This window comes from Zootoca vivipara, chromosome 2, assembly GCF_965207765.1.
Source record: "Zootoca vivipara chromosome 2, rZooViv2.hap1.1, whole genome shotgun sequence".
Lineage (NCBI taxonomy): Eukaryota > Metazoa > Chordata > Lepidosauria > Squamata > Lacertidae > Zootoca > Zootoca vivipara.
In genome coordinates this window covers 28,256,106-28,272,081 of record NC_142584.1, presented here as the reverse complement: position 1 = coordinate 28,272,081, position 15,976 = coordinate 28,256,106, and the positions used below count along the sequence as shown (strand labels likewise).

General features: G+C 46.8%; 1 long non-coding RNA gene across 1 annotated transcript; it reads right to left on the bottom strand.

Annotated features, from left to right (window-relative positions):
• Positions 1-12,500: 12,500 nt before the first annotated feature.
• On the bottom strand, positions 12,501-14,906 carry LOC148686789 (uncharacterized). The gene is made up of 2 exons (XR_015948385.1): positions 14,727-14,906; positions 12,501-13,104 (listed from the first exon to the last, which is right to left on the bottom strand). It is a non-coding gene; the product is annotated as an uncharacterized LOC148686789 (long non-coding RNA).
• Positions 14,907-15,976: the final 1,070 nt, after the last annotated feature.

Here is a 15,976-nt window from a genome sequence, read left to right as displayed (position 1 = left end):
CCACGATAGCTAAATGGAACCTCCTTGATCAGAGGCAGTGTACCTCTGGGCAGCAACTACTGGGGTGGGACAAACAACAGCTGCATGACTTCATGCCTTGCTTGTGGGCTTCCCCAAAACATGTGGCTGAAACAGGATGCTGGGCTAGCAAGGCACTTTCTGTCTTCCTGTGGGTGCTCGTCCCAATGCTCCAGTGCTGAAGTGCAGCATTCCTTGTTGGCAGAGTTATGGGAGCTTTTTATATATGGCCATTATGTGCACACTTAGAATTACAGAATCATAGACTTGTAGTGTTGGAAGGGACCATGAGGATCATCTAGTCCTACCCCCTGCAATTCAGGTATCTTTCACTCTTATTCGAATGTACACCCCTCTCTCTATCTCTCTATCTAAACAGCAAACACCTGCAGAGTTATATCTCCCAAAGGAAAAGCTCGTGTTATGCTCACATTACAGTATTGTGGGTTGGTGCTTCACAAAATGAATAGACATGTATTGCGGAATGGCTAAACTGGAGTTGAAACACACGCCCAATGATTGCACAGAGAGGTCCTCAAACAAATTTCCTCCCGTAAATGCTCAAGGCTGAAATGTATTCTCAAATCCCTTGGTGCCAGGCTCAAAGGTTTCAGGAGCCAGCATAATATTTTAGGCAATACCTCTGTACACAGAGGGAAACATGGGTCCTGGCTGTGGGGAAGGGCATTGTTGGATAATAAGGTGTAGAACCTGTGGTCCTCCAGTTGTTGCTGGACTACAACTCCCATAATCCTTGACCACTGACCATATCGGCCGGGTCCGGTGGGAGATGGAGCCCAGCAACATCTGGAGGGCCACTGGTTCCATACACTGATATGTATGTGTTGCTTATTGACACGTAGAGGTGATGATGTTGCTTGCAATTCCACATAGTTTGTCAAGGGATTCTTGTGTTGAAGAACCTGCTGAAACACCTGAGGAGCAGAGGAACAATCAGTCTCCTTGAAGGTCCTCTTCTGCATCCCATCATTCTGGCCAGTAGCATTAGGCTACTTCCAAACAAAAACACTATTGCAAAAACTGCACTGCTCATGCACACTTTTTTTGCGCATTGTTCACATGGCATCATCAAATGCCTGCACATACTTAAAAACAACAACATTTAATCCAGATTTCTCCTTGCCACAGAAAAGCTTTAAGCCATCTATAGGCATATCAGAATTTTCACAACCCAGTTCTGAAGAGCTGTTCTCTTAAGATCGCAATGCACATGGGGTATTGCCTTGGAAGCTGTAATTGCAGTAAAGTACATATGCCAGGACTTACCTTTCTTTCTTTCTTTCTTTCTTTCTTTCTTTCTTTCTTTCTTTCTTTCTTTCTTTCTTTCTTTCTTTCTTTCTTTCTTTGCAACACTTCTTTTATTAGAATAGTCGTATAGCAGTATAGCTAAATATCAGTCTTAAGCAAGACCTCTTAAAAAAAAACAATGAAAAGGAAATGGGTGTTCTCTCCCCCTTCAAAGTTTCCATTTTGTCCATAGTGAAATTTAATAGCTAGAGGCTGGTATTCTTGTGGCACTTCCTGTGGGGATTTTTATTTTAATCTGTGTTTGCACAGATACAGAATTACCTGCAGGCTCATCGTGGACAGGAAAAGGTAGCGGAGGGTGGAAAAGGTAGTGGAGGGTGGCAGAGGGCCTAGGAAGCATTGTGAGAAAACATTTCCTCAAGGATTGCCCACCTGTACAAGTAGGAAGCACTGGAATGACTAAGACCAGTGTTATGGAAAATCCCCTGCGATTTCCATAACACCAGATAATGGGGTGGATGATAGTATCCCAATTGTGCCTACAGGGGGGGGGGAGGATCCGAATGACCGATTTGCAACCAGTGCCACCTGTTTGAAAGCATCCGTAGTCCCTGTTCCACGGAGCATGTAATGGTTTGTTCTCTGAGGTGCGTCTCCCCAGAGTTACAACTAGCAGAGAGGATGTGTCATCAGTGTGTGTAACCTAGGCTTCACGGAGGAAGCCTTACAGAAGGAATGATGGTCAGGAAACCTCTCTGTTGTGCTTGGCTGCAATCGGTTACAACATTCGCACACCTCTGCCTGTGAACCAGAGGCAGTTCCTGGAACTGAGGCTTGGCAACACCAAAGTGAATCTTACATATAGCTTCAATTATTGATTAGGAGGAAGGCCTGCCCCCTCCCCAACATGCAGCGGGGGCGCATGCCAGGCACATAGCTTCTCCGGGATGTATTTATCACAGAAGGGAATGCTAAATCAATAAAGCAGAGCTTTGAAAAACAGTGGAGATGCTCCACTGCCTTGCTGGATGCTGAATCTCTTCTGTGCGTGTTGGGATTCTGGAGCAGGGAAATCCCTTGAGGAGTAACCCCACGCTCACTGCTTAGGGCAGAGCACAGAGTCCCAGAGCAGGCAAGAGGTAATAGAAATTAATCTTGGAGGCTCATGCAGCCCAGAATCCATAAGCTTTGGTGAAGCTTCGAATTATTCATGGCTCAGACCTGAAGCTCCAAACGTGCACACAGAACAGGTCTGCTGGTTTCAGAGTCAGACCCTGCTGTGCACCACCCCACCCCACCCCAAGCTAGGAAAACCACGGACACAAAGCCTTGTCAGTTTTACCAGAAATCAGAGGCGGGACAAAGTGAATGAAATGCCCCTGGGCCAGGCTAGAATAATATCTGTGGGACTGTATCTCGATTCTGTTGCAAGACAGAATGAGCTAACACAAAGTTACTGGAATGAGCTACCGCAGAGCAGGAAAAGCCTCTGTACACACTCCCATTTGTTCCCACTGCGCTCCCATTGATGGTTTGGGAAATGGTGTGCACACAACCTTTGCCACAATCCATATCTTTCCTGTATTTATCTTCTTGTTTCTCATGAAACACACCGTTTTGATGTGTTTTCTCGCAAACCAGCTATGATGTGAAATGAGAAGAATAATGACCAAGCTTTGTTTGAAGCTGATAATGCACAGGAATTGAAACAAGAAACATTCTCTAAGGTCCCCCGTCCCCCCCCACCGCCTTTAATGCACTTCTGATTTCAGCCAAAGTTTTTTTTTTTAATCACAGCCAAATCAGCCTATGACTTAAAACCCACTAACAGACGCAGGTCGCATAGGATTTGCACATGCAGTGGAATGAAGCAATAAAATGGACTATCTATCACATCAGTCTGTGGATTGGGGGACACCATTATTCACCACTCTTCCCTGGGTTTAGAATTTCCTGGAAGAAGAAAACTAGAAAATCAAATGAAAAAACGTCCTTGCAATTTACTTTCCCACTAGGGAAGGGGGGAGAGCTTTTCTTGCAAATAGTGGACACCAGCTTGGAGTAGTCTAGCACATTCTGTCACCTTGGGGTCCCCCCCTCTCCTACCTCACTTAGTTACTGGCATGTGGTGGTGGTGAGGAATCCAGCCTCAGAGCCCAGCAAATCCTGCCTTCATGTTCTCTCTGCAATCTTTTACAGCCTCTATTTACTGTCACACTTGTACAGACCCCACCACAAGTAAACTGGCCTAAGACACAGCTCCTTCCTTCATCACAAACTGCGGTGAGGCTATGTATAAATCTCAGACTCCACCTAGGTTTACATCCTTTCTTGTGGGCTGAGCGTTGCCAACAAAACACTTGCACTGTACTAGTATTGAAATGAGTGGCTCATTTGAACTACTACCAGTCGCAAAATCATAGAATCGTAGAGTTGGAAGGGATCCCAGGGGTCATCTAGTCCATCCCCCTGCAATGCAGGAATCTCAATGAAAGCATCCACTATAGATGGCCATCCAACCTCTGCTTAAAAGCCTCCAAGGGAGGAGAGCCCACAACCTCCCGAGGGAGACTGTTCCACAGTTGAACAGCTCTTACTGTCAGAAAGCTCTTCCTGTTTAATCAGAATCTCCTTTCTTGTAACTTGAAGCCGTTGGTTCGAATCCTACCTACAGAGCAGGAGAAAACATTCTTCTGCCCCCTCCCCCATGACCTACCATATTTATTGAGCATTCATCCTGATGGCCTTGCACAATGCTTACTCAGAGGTTAGATTTATCCAGTCTGTGTTATTTGTTCAGATTTGTTTGTTATACGACGATGAGCATTCGTCCTGGTTTTCCTGCAGAGTGTTCACACATCTCCCTGTTAATAATTTGTTCATCCCACACTTTTCAGTTCATTTCCCTTTCTTACCAACCACAAAAAGTTGGGTTTGTTGTGCTTGGACAGCACAGCCCTTTAATTCAATTTAAATGCACAAACCCAAAGTTCCAGTGTGTGCTTGAATCTCTCTGACGAAATACCTAAGTCTTTCCCAAATTGCCTCTAGCACAGCAGTAGGCAGTTGCTATGCACTTACATGTTGTGCAGTAACTAACGGTCAGAAAGGCAAACCAAACCCTCCTCCCCGCTCTATTTTGCACATTGTTTTTTCTCCCCCTGCAGCAGGGCAAGGAGCAGTAGGCCTGTTTCTGTTATCCTCTAGCAAGGTGTGAAGTGCTGTGTGTTAAGGAGGAGGACTCTAGAGACCTCAGAATCTCTCTTCAGACAGTCAACTTGAGTGTTGAGTTTCTAGTCCTGTGGGAGGTTGATAGCCACCTCTCAGGGTGGCTTCACAAAGCAGTCTTGGGAAATTAAGAACAAACACCCCCTGCTTTTCTAAATAAATAAATAAATGTAAATTTGGCTGGTGGGAGGAGATACTTAACTCTTCCTGTTCTCATTGATTATTATTTTTTTAAAAAAAATATTTATATAATACCATTTCCTCCAAGGAGCTCAAGAACGGGCACATGGTCCTCCTCTCCCCACTTTATCTTCACAACAACCCTGTGAGTTAGGTTTGGCCAAGAGGCAGCGACTGGCCCAAGGTCACCCACTGAGCTTCATGACTGAGTAGGGATTTGAACCTTGATCTCCCAGGTTCCAGTCCACCTCTCTAACCGTTCTACCACACTGGCTCTCTTGGGTCATTTCTCCCTCTATATCTCCCTTTTAATTTGCTGTGTTCTTTTTGTTGTTGTTGTTGTTGTTCCTCTCCCTCCCCTCTTAAGTCCCAAGACTGGGAGAAGTCCACTGCCGAAGAAAACGGCTGAGAGATGGGGTAGTATGTGTGCATGGAAGGGGTTGCATGCTCTTCCCACCTGTCAGTTCTTCCCTATGAGTGCTCCCCTACCCTCATTGATACAAATCTTCAGAAATGTGTGTGTGTTTAATGCATATTTGTATGGTGGTGGTGGGGGAAGTGTAGTTTCACTCTAAGTCGCCCTTTTCACATTTGGCTGGAGGAGAATGCATGACTCATTGCTGGGTAGCAGCAGACCTGGCTTTTTCTTAATACAGTATTGTGTATTAGGAACGGAATGATTTACCAGATGCACTCTGCACGAGAAATTGGGGGCAAGGTGGACTTCTCCTTGTCCTCCAGTCCTGGAACATTTGGCACTGGCGTATCTTGATGCTTCTTATGCTTTGTTTGTGACTCACAACGATTCGGTTTTATTATAGGCTAAAATCCTTTCTTTTGCAAGCCAGCAGATAACTCATGAAAGAGGTACAAATCTTTGCGGAATGGATCTCGATTGGTTATGCACAGACTTCTTCCTGGCCATTGGCCTTTCTCCTTCCTTGCCTTTGTTGGGAGCTTTGCTTTTTTCTATATTGTCACAAACTGGTAGGACAGCGGAGAGGAGGAACAGGATCTCAGCAAGGGGTGTAGCCGTGAGAGCAGGCTGGGGGTGGAGAAGGAGAGGGTTGTGTAGGAAGTATTCATGGGACAATGGAGGATAGTGAGGGGATCGAGGTCAATACAGTACACAGGAACCAGAGCAGCAGGACCCATGCTCTAGGAGGCTGAGGCTGTTTCCTTATGAGTGAACTTAAAGGTAAAGGGACCCCTGACCATTAGGTCCAGTCGTGACCGACTCTGGGGTTGCAGCGCTCATCTCGCGTTATTGGCCGATGGAGCCGGCGTACAGATTCCAGGTCATGTGGCCAGCATGACTAAGCCGCTTCTGGTGAACCAGAGCAGCACATGGAAACGCTGTTTACCTTCCCGCTGTAGCGGTACCTATTTATCTACTTGCACTTTGAGGTGCTTTCGAACTGCTACCGTAGGTTGGCAGGAGCTGGGACCAAACAACGGGAGCTCACCCCGTCGCAAGGATTCGAACTGCCGACCTTCTGATCAGCAAGCTCTAGGCTCTGTGGTTTAACCCACAGCGCCACCTGCGTCCCTATGAGTGAACTTACTGCCTAGTAAATGCTCATAGGATTGCAGCTTTACTCTTCTATCAGAACTTGAGTTTCTTCCCATCTTCCCCTTCCCCCGCCCCGCCACAATCCATCTAATTTATCAGAATACGCACAGAGAGACATATTTTGCATAGATTAAGAAAAAATAAATAAAAACCCAGCCTATGACCATGGGATTAAGAAACCTGTGTCTATGGGGAAATATGGAGGAATGCATGATAGTGGCAGCTAGACTGGTGACTGGGAGCGGCTGCCGAGACCACATAACACTGGTCTTGAAAGACCTACATTGGCTCCCAGTACGTTTCCGAGCACAATTCAAAGTGTCGGTGCTGACCTTTAAAGCCCTAAATGGCCTCGGCCCAGTATACCTGAAGGAGCATCTCCACCCCCATCGTTCTGCCCAGACGCTGAGATCCAGTGCCAACAAAACACTTGCACTGTGCTACGGTAGTATTGAAATGAGTGGCTCATTTGAACTACTACCAGTCGCAGAATCATAGAATCGTAGAGTTGGAAGGGATCCCAAGGGTCATCTAGTCCATCCCCCTGCAATGCAGGAATCTCAATGAAAGCATCCGTGACAGATGGCCCATCCAACCTCTGCTTAAAAGCCTCCAAGGGAGGAGAGCCCACAACCTCCCGAGGGAGACTGTTCCACAGTTGAACAGCTCTTACTGTCAGAAAGTTCTTCCGAGGGCCTTCTGGCGGTTCCCTCACTGCGAGAAGCAAAGCTGCAGGGAACCAGGCAGAGGGCCTTCTTGGTAGTGGTGCCCGCCCTGTGGAACACCCTCCCATCAGATGTCAAAGAGATAAACAACTACTTGACATTTAGAAAACATCTGAAGGCAGCCCTGTTTAGGGAAGTTTTTAATGTGTGGCATTTTAATGTATTTTAATCTTGGTTGGAAGCCGCCCAGAGTGGCTGGGGAAACCCAGCCAGGTGGGCGGGGTACAAATAAATTATTATTATTATTATTATTATTATTATTATTATTATTATTAAACAAACATGAAATGAAATGATGTGCTAGTTTGGGCACAGCCTTAAGATACTGGTTATTCCTCCCTCCTGTAGCAGATGATCTCTTTTACCCTCTGTGATTTCCTGTCTTGCAAAGATGTTTGACAGCACCTATTTGAATGGGTGGCTCAAGCTCTATCCAGATTCTGGATCTCACCCCAAAAGGGGGTAGAATCAGCACACCACCTGTTACCCACCCCTCCTCCTCTGCTCCGAAGAGATTGAGCTAATGAGATAGCAGGTTGCAGAACCTAGTCCTGCAATTTCAGGTTAATAATGCAACCTGTTAGAATGAAAGCCATTCCAGGTCCACAGTGTGGACTGGGGTACATACATGTAACCTCACAAGCAAGCAGAAGTCACTCCCTGCCTCCCAGAGTTGCCCTTTCTTGGAAATCACACTGATGCAGCATATGCCTGGTTCAGGGTGGGTGGGGGATAGGAGCACTTTAAATCTGAGTACTGTATTGTAAAGGAGATTCTGGCAGCTGTGATTAAAATGCAAAATAAGCTGGGGTGTGCATGTCCACAACTGCCCCCCAAAGGCTGCCCAGCCAACCACTCAGCTCTCTGGTATCAACTTTGATATTTTATCTGACCGCAGTTTTCCAGCACTGAGGACAGGCATTTGTATATGTGACTGGGAAAACTGGGAAAGTGGGTGAAATCTCCCTGAGATAAAGCTGGAATGCGATGCTTTTGCATTTCATCCAAGCCCATCCCTGCTAGGCAGTTTTCCGTCCTGATGTTTTTGATGAATCTGATCCGCAATTGTATGCCACCGGCTAACCTGTTCATGTGCCATTGCCGTTGCCATGGCGACCCCCTCCCACCTGCCACAACAACTTTTCCAGTAAAACCCCTGCAGAAATCTGGGCTTCCCGACAGACCCGCCCCCTGGCTGCATACTGGATGGTGGTGATGGGGGAGAGGAAGAGGATTTGTTGTTTGCTGCCTTAACCCTTTGCAGGCTGAGGTAAAGAAATGAGGTGGTTTGATCAGCTTGTGGGTGTTTAGATGATAATCCAGGAATACCAGCACTGAGCATTCATCTGGTTAAGGGGAGAAATAGCTGCCTTTGACTCCAAGTCTGGGATAGCCGCCCTCAAGCCTCTCAGGCCTGTTTTAATCAGTTCCCTTTTCCTGACTCACCACCTGCTGTTTTCTGGTTTGCAAAAATTAAGAATGGTGCAGATGAGTGTAAATGCAAATATAAAAATTTAGGTGAATTGGTAAACAACCAGTGTGGCTGTTGACTTCTTGTGAGCAGAACAAACAAACTGCATTCTGCAGGGAACATTTCTCCAGTAAAAAGAAATGAATAGCAAGTTTGCAGGAGACAAAACCTCTTTCAATAATTTTCTTTCCAGTTCAAAGGCCTGGTGGACAATGGGGCTTCACCAATCACACCGCCATTATAAAGTTGCAGGATCAGGAGGATGAGCTGATTTCTGGCTTTACTACAGCATCCCAGTTCACTTCTGTATCATAGCTAGTAGTTTCAGTGCCAAACCATATATAAGTTTAGCAAGAGGAATGGCATGCAAGTGACAAATAAGGCTGCTTGTGGTAGGGGAAAGCTTTTGATCCAATTGTATACACTGTAATATTTCCCTTTAAGGAAACCAGTACACCGAGTGAATGGGGACGTTGTGGTGGGAGGAACAGTGCCAAAAGAGGAAGCATCTCCAGCTGCTGTCGAAGTTCTTTCTCCAAAGCCTGCCTATTGCTGTGTCTTGTCCGGTCCAAGGGACCAGTCAGAGGCAGGAGGAGGAGCTGAAGTCCCCAAGTGGGATCATGCCCATACGCTTCTGTGTTTACTTCCATGTGGCATCAGCGGTTGACGCAACCTGCCAGCCTCTGAAAAACTGATATTCTTGTTTGGTATGGATTTACCCAGTACAGATATCAAAAGGCTGGTGCTGTGTCAGGGAAATCACTATACGTTATGTGACAAGGATGTAAATCTAGGCAGGTAGCTTGGTTCAACTTTAAGAGAAGGGGTTGACAGTCCCCAGCTCTGTTTTGGGAAAGAGGGATGGTATGGTGGTAGAAAAACAGGGGGAGGATTTCTGGAGGGAACTATTGGGAGTGTCCATGGACCACTGGTACCAAACTATATGGGAAACCATCCTAGTAGAAAAACTATCATGGGACAAACAAAGGAGGATGTTTTCACCCCAGTGTGGATCCCCTTTACTGTACTACATATGCAGGCCAACAAGACAATAACTTAACCCAGCAACACCACCACCTCTCACACATGCAATCAAAACACACTGCCACAAATCAACCACAACCAACCATGTCCCGGGCCCTCTGATCTCTCACTCCACAAGCAAAAATAAGACACCTATCCACACTGACAAAAAGTTCCACTCATACATTCTGTAAATAACAAATAAAAAAAATTCATTCCAGTAGCACCTTAGAGACCAACTAAGTTTGTCATAAGGGACCCAGGTGGCGCTGTGGTTAAACCACTGAGCCTAGGACTTGCTGATCAGAAGGTCGGCAGTTCGAATCCCTGTGACGGGGTGAGCTCCCGTTGCTTGGTCCCAGCTCCTGCCAACCTAGCAGTTCGAAAGCACATCAAAATGCAAGTAGATAAATAGGAACCGCTATAGCGGGAAGGTAAACGGCGTTTCCATGTGCTGCTCTGGTTTGCCAGAAGCGGCTTTGTCATGCTGGCCACATGACCTGGAAGCTATATGCCGGCTCCCTCGGCCAATAATGCGAGATGAGCGCGCAACCCCAGAGTCGGTCACGACTGGACCTAATGGTCAGGGGTCCCTTTTTACCTTTAAGTTTGTCATAGGTATGAGCTTTCGTGTGCATGTATCTGAAGAAGTGTGCATGCACATGAAAGCTCATACCTATGACAAACTTAGTTGGTCTTTAAGGTGCTACTGGAAGGGTGTGTGTGTGTGTGTGTGTGTGTGTGTGTGTGTGTGTTTCGACTATGTCAGACCGACACAGCTACCTACCTGCAATCTGTAAATAACAATAGTTTACTGCCTCCTTCCCCCTTTTCCATACCCTTTCTTTATTTTATCCCCCTTTCTCTTCCTGCTTTTCTCCCCCCTCTGCAACCCCACATTGCCTGCAACAAAAATTTCTCCAACTGACCGTAATGACCTGTATGAAAGATTCTGTGATTTGAAAAGAGGATTTGGTGGGCAGGGTTGCCCTGGGATCTGACACAGTGAGCTATTCCAATGCATTTGCCCCAGAGAGACCGCTTACCAAAGCAAGCAAAGAAAAAAAAGAGCCAAAGTCTTCCAAAACCCAGCCCCGCCCTCATGCTCTGGACTCCCACCTTCTCTTGTGCAATCTCCCTACAGTGCAACATCCCTCCCTTCCTCTTCCACCCAGAGCCAATGATGGTCAGAGATGTAAAGTGCTTTAATTGTTTTCTCTGCGGCCCTGGGATGAATAATTGAGAGGCCTTTGAGGAGAATTAATTAAAGCTGTTATTGACAGTAAATGGCTTTTCCTAAGATGATGGAATAAATTACTGAGCTTGTGGGGGAGGGAGAGAAGCTCTATTATGTAAGCTGCTCAGGCCCATGAAATGGGAGTGGGGTGGCCTAGCACACGCAGGGCCTTTAAGGAAGGACAATTGCTTCCTGCTCCTTGTGTGCTGGTCAGCCCCAGAATTCAAAAGAAATGCCTCATAGGGAGAACAACAGTGACAACTTGTGACGCTTCAGTGTTCAGCTTAGGAACAGTTGTTGCAAAACTTGCCAGAAATTGTAAGGGATGGGGCAGTACAAAAGAAGCTCTTAGCTTTTGGGTCCCGTTCACTCCAGAGACCTTTAGACATTGAGGCAATGTCCTTGAAAGCAATGTGTTTTTTTCTTCACTGAAACTATGTGCTGCAAAGCACGGTAAGTCACAATGCGCTATGGCCAATCTCTCACTGGGTGCAAAACATCTCTTTGGTTCACTTATGCAGGCATCCCCAAACTGAGGCCCACCAGATGTTTTGGCCTACAACTCCCATGATCCCTAGCTAACAGGACCAGTGGTCAGGGATGATGGGAATTGTAGTCCAAAACATCTGGAGGGCCGGAGTTTGGGGATGCCTGCACTAATGCTTTGGTCTATCAGTGTTTCTGTTTTGCCACTTTGGGCATGATGTGAATTGCTCTCTTCAAGTCTCTGCCTGGATTATCTGTTACAGGTGTCTGAGGCATTTGGTCTACCCAATTTTCAAGGCCTTTCTGTGGTAGTGGCCCAAAGGGCCACAATAAATGTGATAACGTGTACCCCTGTAAATCCTTGAGTGTGCCTGTGGTAGCCTGTTACTTTATGACAATTGGTGTTTTTGCAAGTTGCCACCCCCCCCATTGGGGAAGAAATACAGTGCAGCTAAAATATGAATCACAAAGATATAGCTCAAAGCTAGAACATAAGTTGCTACATGGTGCAAATGGCTACACGTAACACAGGTTCCCAACATGCACACTAACATAATGTAACAGAACACGGTGGGAATCAGAACTTAATCAGCAGAAATTGCTAGTGCTTCTTGTGCATGTGTATTAAACATGAAATGAGGTGAAATGCGGAACAATCCGACTGCAACCTATTGCTTTGCAATAAACAACGTAACAGTGTGCCAGTATGGAAACATGTGTTAAAAAGTATTATGCACTTTAATCGAGGAAGTCCTCGATATCAGGTAGCTCAAAAAGTAGCTGGTCTTAGAAGTTGATGGGAATTATTTTCTGAGGTAAAGGCTAATACTGGGCTCTCCCCCCCAGCAGTTCTTGAGCTACTGTCATGCTCATTTCTTTCTCACACACCAGCAGAAAATGGATTTTTCTCCTGTTCCGTAGGTTTGCCAAGAAAGGCTTGTGCTTCTCAGTACAGTACAACAGACAGCGCTTGTTACGGAGCCTGAGGCCTGGTGCTTCTTGCCAGTGGTCTGACTGTTCCATTTGATCGATGAAAGCAGCTTTTCTGAGAATCAAATATGAGAGCTTCTCAAGGGGCATTATTACAGCATGGTCATGTCCCCCTCCCCTTCTCTCCTTACTCCCCTGTTCTTGGCTTTTGCTAGATAACAAAAGCCTTTAAATGCTTTGTGCTACACAGTGATACCAGAGGTCTTCAACTGGTTTAATTGGAAATAACGTCACTGAAGAAACCTGTATACTGCTCTATATACTCTCAGCACCTTAGCAACAAACTAAAAAAATCAAAGTGGTTTTGAAAAGCTTAAATCGACACTTTGCATGCCATGCATGGTCCGTTTAGTTCTCAGTTCGCTCAGAGTTGTCATGGAAGGAACTGAACTTCTGCATGTTCTGATCTAGTCAGGACAGGGACTCTGTGCGCATTGAAAGCACATTCCTTCCCTCAGGGAATCCCGGGAACCAGAGCTCACCCCTCACGGAGCAACAATTTCCGGTACCCTTAGCAAACTACAGTTCCCAAGGTTATCTGCAGGAGTGGGGTGGGGAGTCATGTGCTTTCTATGTTCGCCATGTACACAGATAACTGTTTTCTTAGGAAGCTCCAGGCTTGAGATGGGCCTGCTCCTTCCACGCAGCAGCCATCCCTGTAGGAAAGACGCAAGGAACCCAGATTGTCCCCTGATCTTCTCGTCCCACTTGAACGTCTCACTGGCCTCAGAAGCTTCTCCCATTCTCCCCGGTGCTGTTTGGAGGCCCAGGCTTGGAATGTGAGGGGAACGGCCACACATCTCTACCGAGCCCAGACAAGGATTTCCTTTCTTGCTGGCCAGGCTGTTTGTCTTGTTCTTTTGCCAGCCATTAATGAGCTCTGACAGGCCCAGCCATCGGTTTCCTATAAATCAGACCGGTGTTAATGGGTAAGGAGCACAGCCTACAAAGCCCCTTGCTGGTAATTGCTTTGAAAATGGAGCAGCTGAGTCAGGAGGCTGAACCCCTGAGAGAAAACACCCATGGACGGAAAGGGGTTTTCTGTTCTATGGGGGCCACCTGGGTATGGGGGAGTGTGGGTCCTATGGAGGCAACAGGCAAAGAAGGGTGGGGGAGCGAGTGCGATTCTTACCCCACAAAGCCCCTTGCGCCGTTTTTGCTTTTTAGCTTTCATTAAGTGCCAGCAAGGCGCACGGTGCACAGTGATGCTGGGGGGAAAAAGGCAGGGCATTTCTTTGGAATGTGGCAGTCGAGAAATCTGCTCTCGCACCTCACACGCGAAGTTGTAATACTACAGTAAGCCTGGCCTAGGCCAAGCATTTAGGCTCCGAAAGCCAAACAAAAGCTGCGGGAGAGCAGCTGGCAGCAGCCACGGCTGCATTAAATCCACATCATCCCCAAGGCAAGTCACCACGAGTTGATCCCGCGAGGGCAATCCTCGGAGCCAGCATCTGGTAAAGAGGAGGGGGAGCTGCCTTTTCCTGGAAATGGGTCTACAGGGATCATGCCAAATCTCCTAGATTCCAGTAAGGGCAAATCAGTGAAGTGACTCCCCCCCCCTTTCCTAAAGGCGACATGCTTCAAATCCATCTCAGCTACACGTTCACATCAGCCCCATTTTGAGCACATTCTTCTTCCACCATCCTTTGCCCCACTCTTTAGCCTAGTCTCCCTGTCAAGAGATAGTGTAGGTCACAATGGGCAGCGTTGGGATCTCATGGAGTTCAAACCAAGCAATCTCTGGATCGAGTGCCCCGATGATGGTGAGGTAATCAAGACTGTGCAGTGAGGGAAGAATAAAGAGTGCTGCTCTTGGATGCCCTAGGATGGATCCTCCTCTTTCCAATCCAGATAGCTCCCATGGTTATCCCTGCACTGTGCTTAAACATTTCTAGGCCAGGCTTCGCTTCTTGCCCAAGGAATTTACTTAGCATCATAGAATTGTAGAGTTGGAAGGGACCACAAGGGTTATCTAGTCACCCCCTGCAATGCAGGAATCTTTTGCCCAATTTGGGACTCGAACCCACAACTCTTTGAAACTGTTAACTGGCAAATCTTCAGATCAGCTGTTCCCCTATCCCTTCTTGAAAAAATGGTGACAGGAAGACCAGTTTTTGATGTTGTAAATCTCTTCATTTAAGCACTATTTTGCTTAAATACAGAAAGCATTTTAGTGCTCATTGAAAGACTGGTATTAAACAGTTGATAAAAAAGGTAGCTGCCAGAGAGTTAATATGGAAGGTGTGCCAGATGTGGCTATAGACTTGCTCGCTGGATATGTCACTGCGCAGGTCTCAACCACACCTCTGGGAAATAATGGAAAAAAGCAATGCCAAGGGGACCTACACCTGCAGAGTTAGTACCACCGTTCGAAAAAGCTGTATTTCCTGTAGTCTGAAGAGACAAAAGAACCCTGGGGAAAGCACTGGATGACAACAGCATGCAGATGCTCCATAAAATCAGAATGAGCAAAGTATGGCTATTCCACAATAAATACCTAGTGTATAAGTATCTCTGGTGACTCACCACCGATATAGGCCAGGAATGGAGTGCCTGTAGCTCTCCAGATGCTGTTTGCTTCCAGCTCCCATCAGCCCCAGTCAGCATGATGAATGGTCAGGAATTATGGCAGCTGCAGACCAGTAACGTCTTGAGAATCACAGGTTCCTGGCATAGGCAAAACGGTTTTGGTTGGGACTGGGTGTCTTCTCCACTCATGACTGTCAGCAGACTCTCAGACTGTGTGGTTGATGGCATTTTGGGTGTGTGTGTGTGTGTGTGTGTGTGTGCTGCTGCTGCTGAGAAATATGTGAGACAAACAAGAATAAACCAAGTGCAAAGCACACTCACAACACCTTCAGACATTTCTCACTCAGCTAAGAAATGCCCTGGCTGGGCTGCAGCATGGTGACCAGGTGTTATTGGTAGGTGGTGATATTCAAGAAGTGAAAGGTCTGTTGTCTCGCACCTTTAGGATGCAGTTGCTTCTTTTGCAGAAGCAGAACTGACACCTCACAGAGGAAGCCCTCAGGGTGTGGGCTCAGGCTTACCGCAGTAGCAGCATTTAGCAACCATGGAACCCTCTAACCCACAGCTTGATGTCCTGTCTGACCTCCTGTGCGCGCAAGGTGCAGACCCACAGAGACTCACCATGGCTTCTGGAAGAGATGCAAACATTGTATAGTTATGAGAGGTTATGTTTTCCTTCCAATTTATGTGCGAGCTCACTGCCAGCACTGCCAGGATGGGGCAGCCCTTGCAGGAAGAGAGCGATTCTTATTATTCACTTCCTTTCTGTTTCATGCAGCAACTGTGGTCTTTTCATTACAGCACCTGTAGAAACTCTAGATCAGTAGTGACCAATCTTTCCAGCCAGCGTGCACTAAATAAAGCCCAGAGTATAAGGTGGTGGCCCTCTTAAATCAAATATGTTACCTACATTCTCCCCCCTGTATATGGTACATTTTCATTTCTGGACTAGTGAGCTGGGGAGCAGCCAGGGAGAGGAAGGTGAGAGGTCCTCTTGTTCCCATTCAGACTTGTAAATCTCTCGCTGCCTATGCCATCCCTCATCTGCTGTGACCAGCAGGCTTCCATCTTCATTTCACAATAGCAGGGGTGAAGGATGGCCAAGAGAACCTGTAGAGCAGGAGCAGCTAACACTTGACTTTTCAGATGTTGTTGGACTATAACTCCCATCATCCCTGACCACTGGTCCTGCTGGCTGGGGCTGATGGGATTTGGAGTCCAACAACATCCAGAGGGCCACAAGTTAG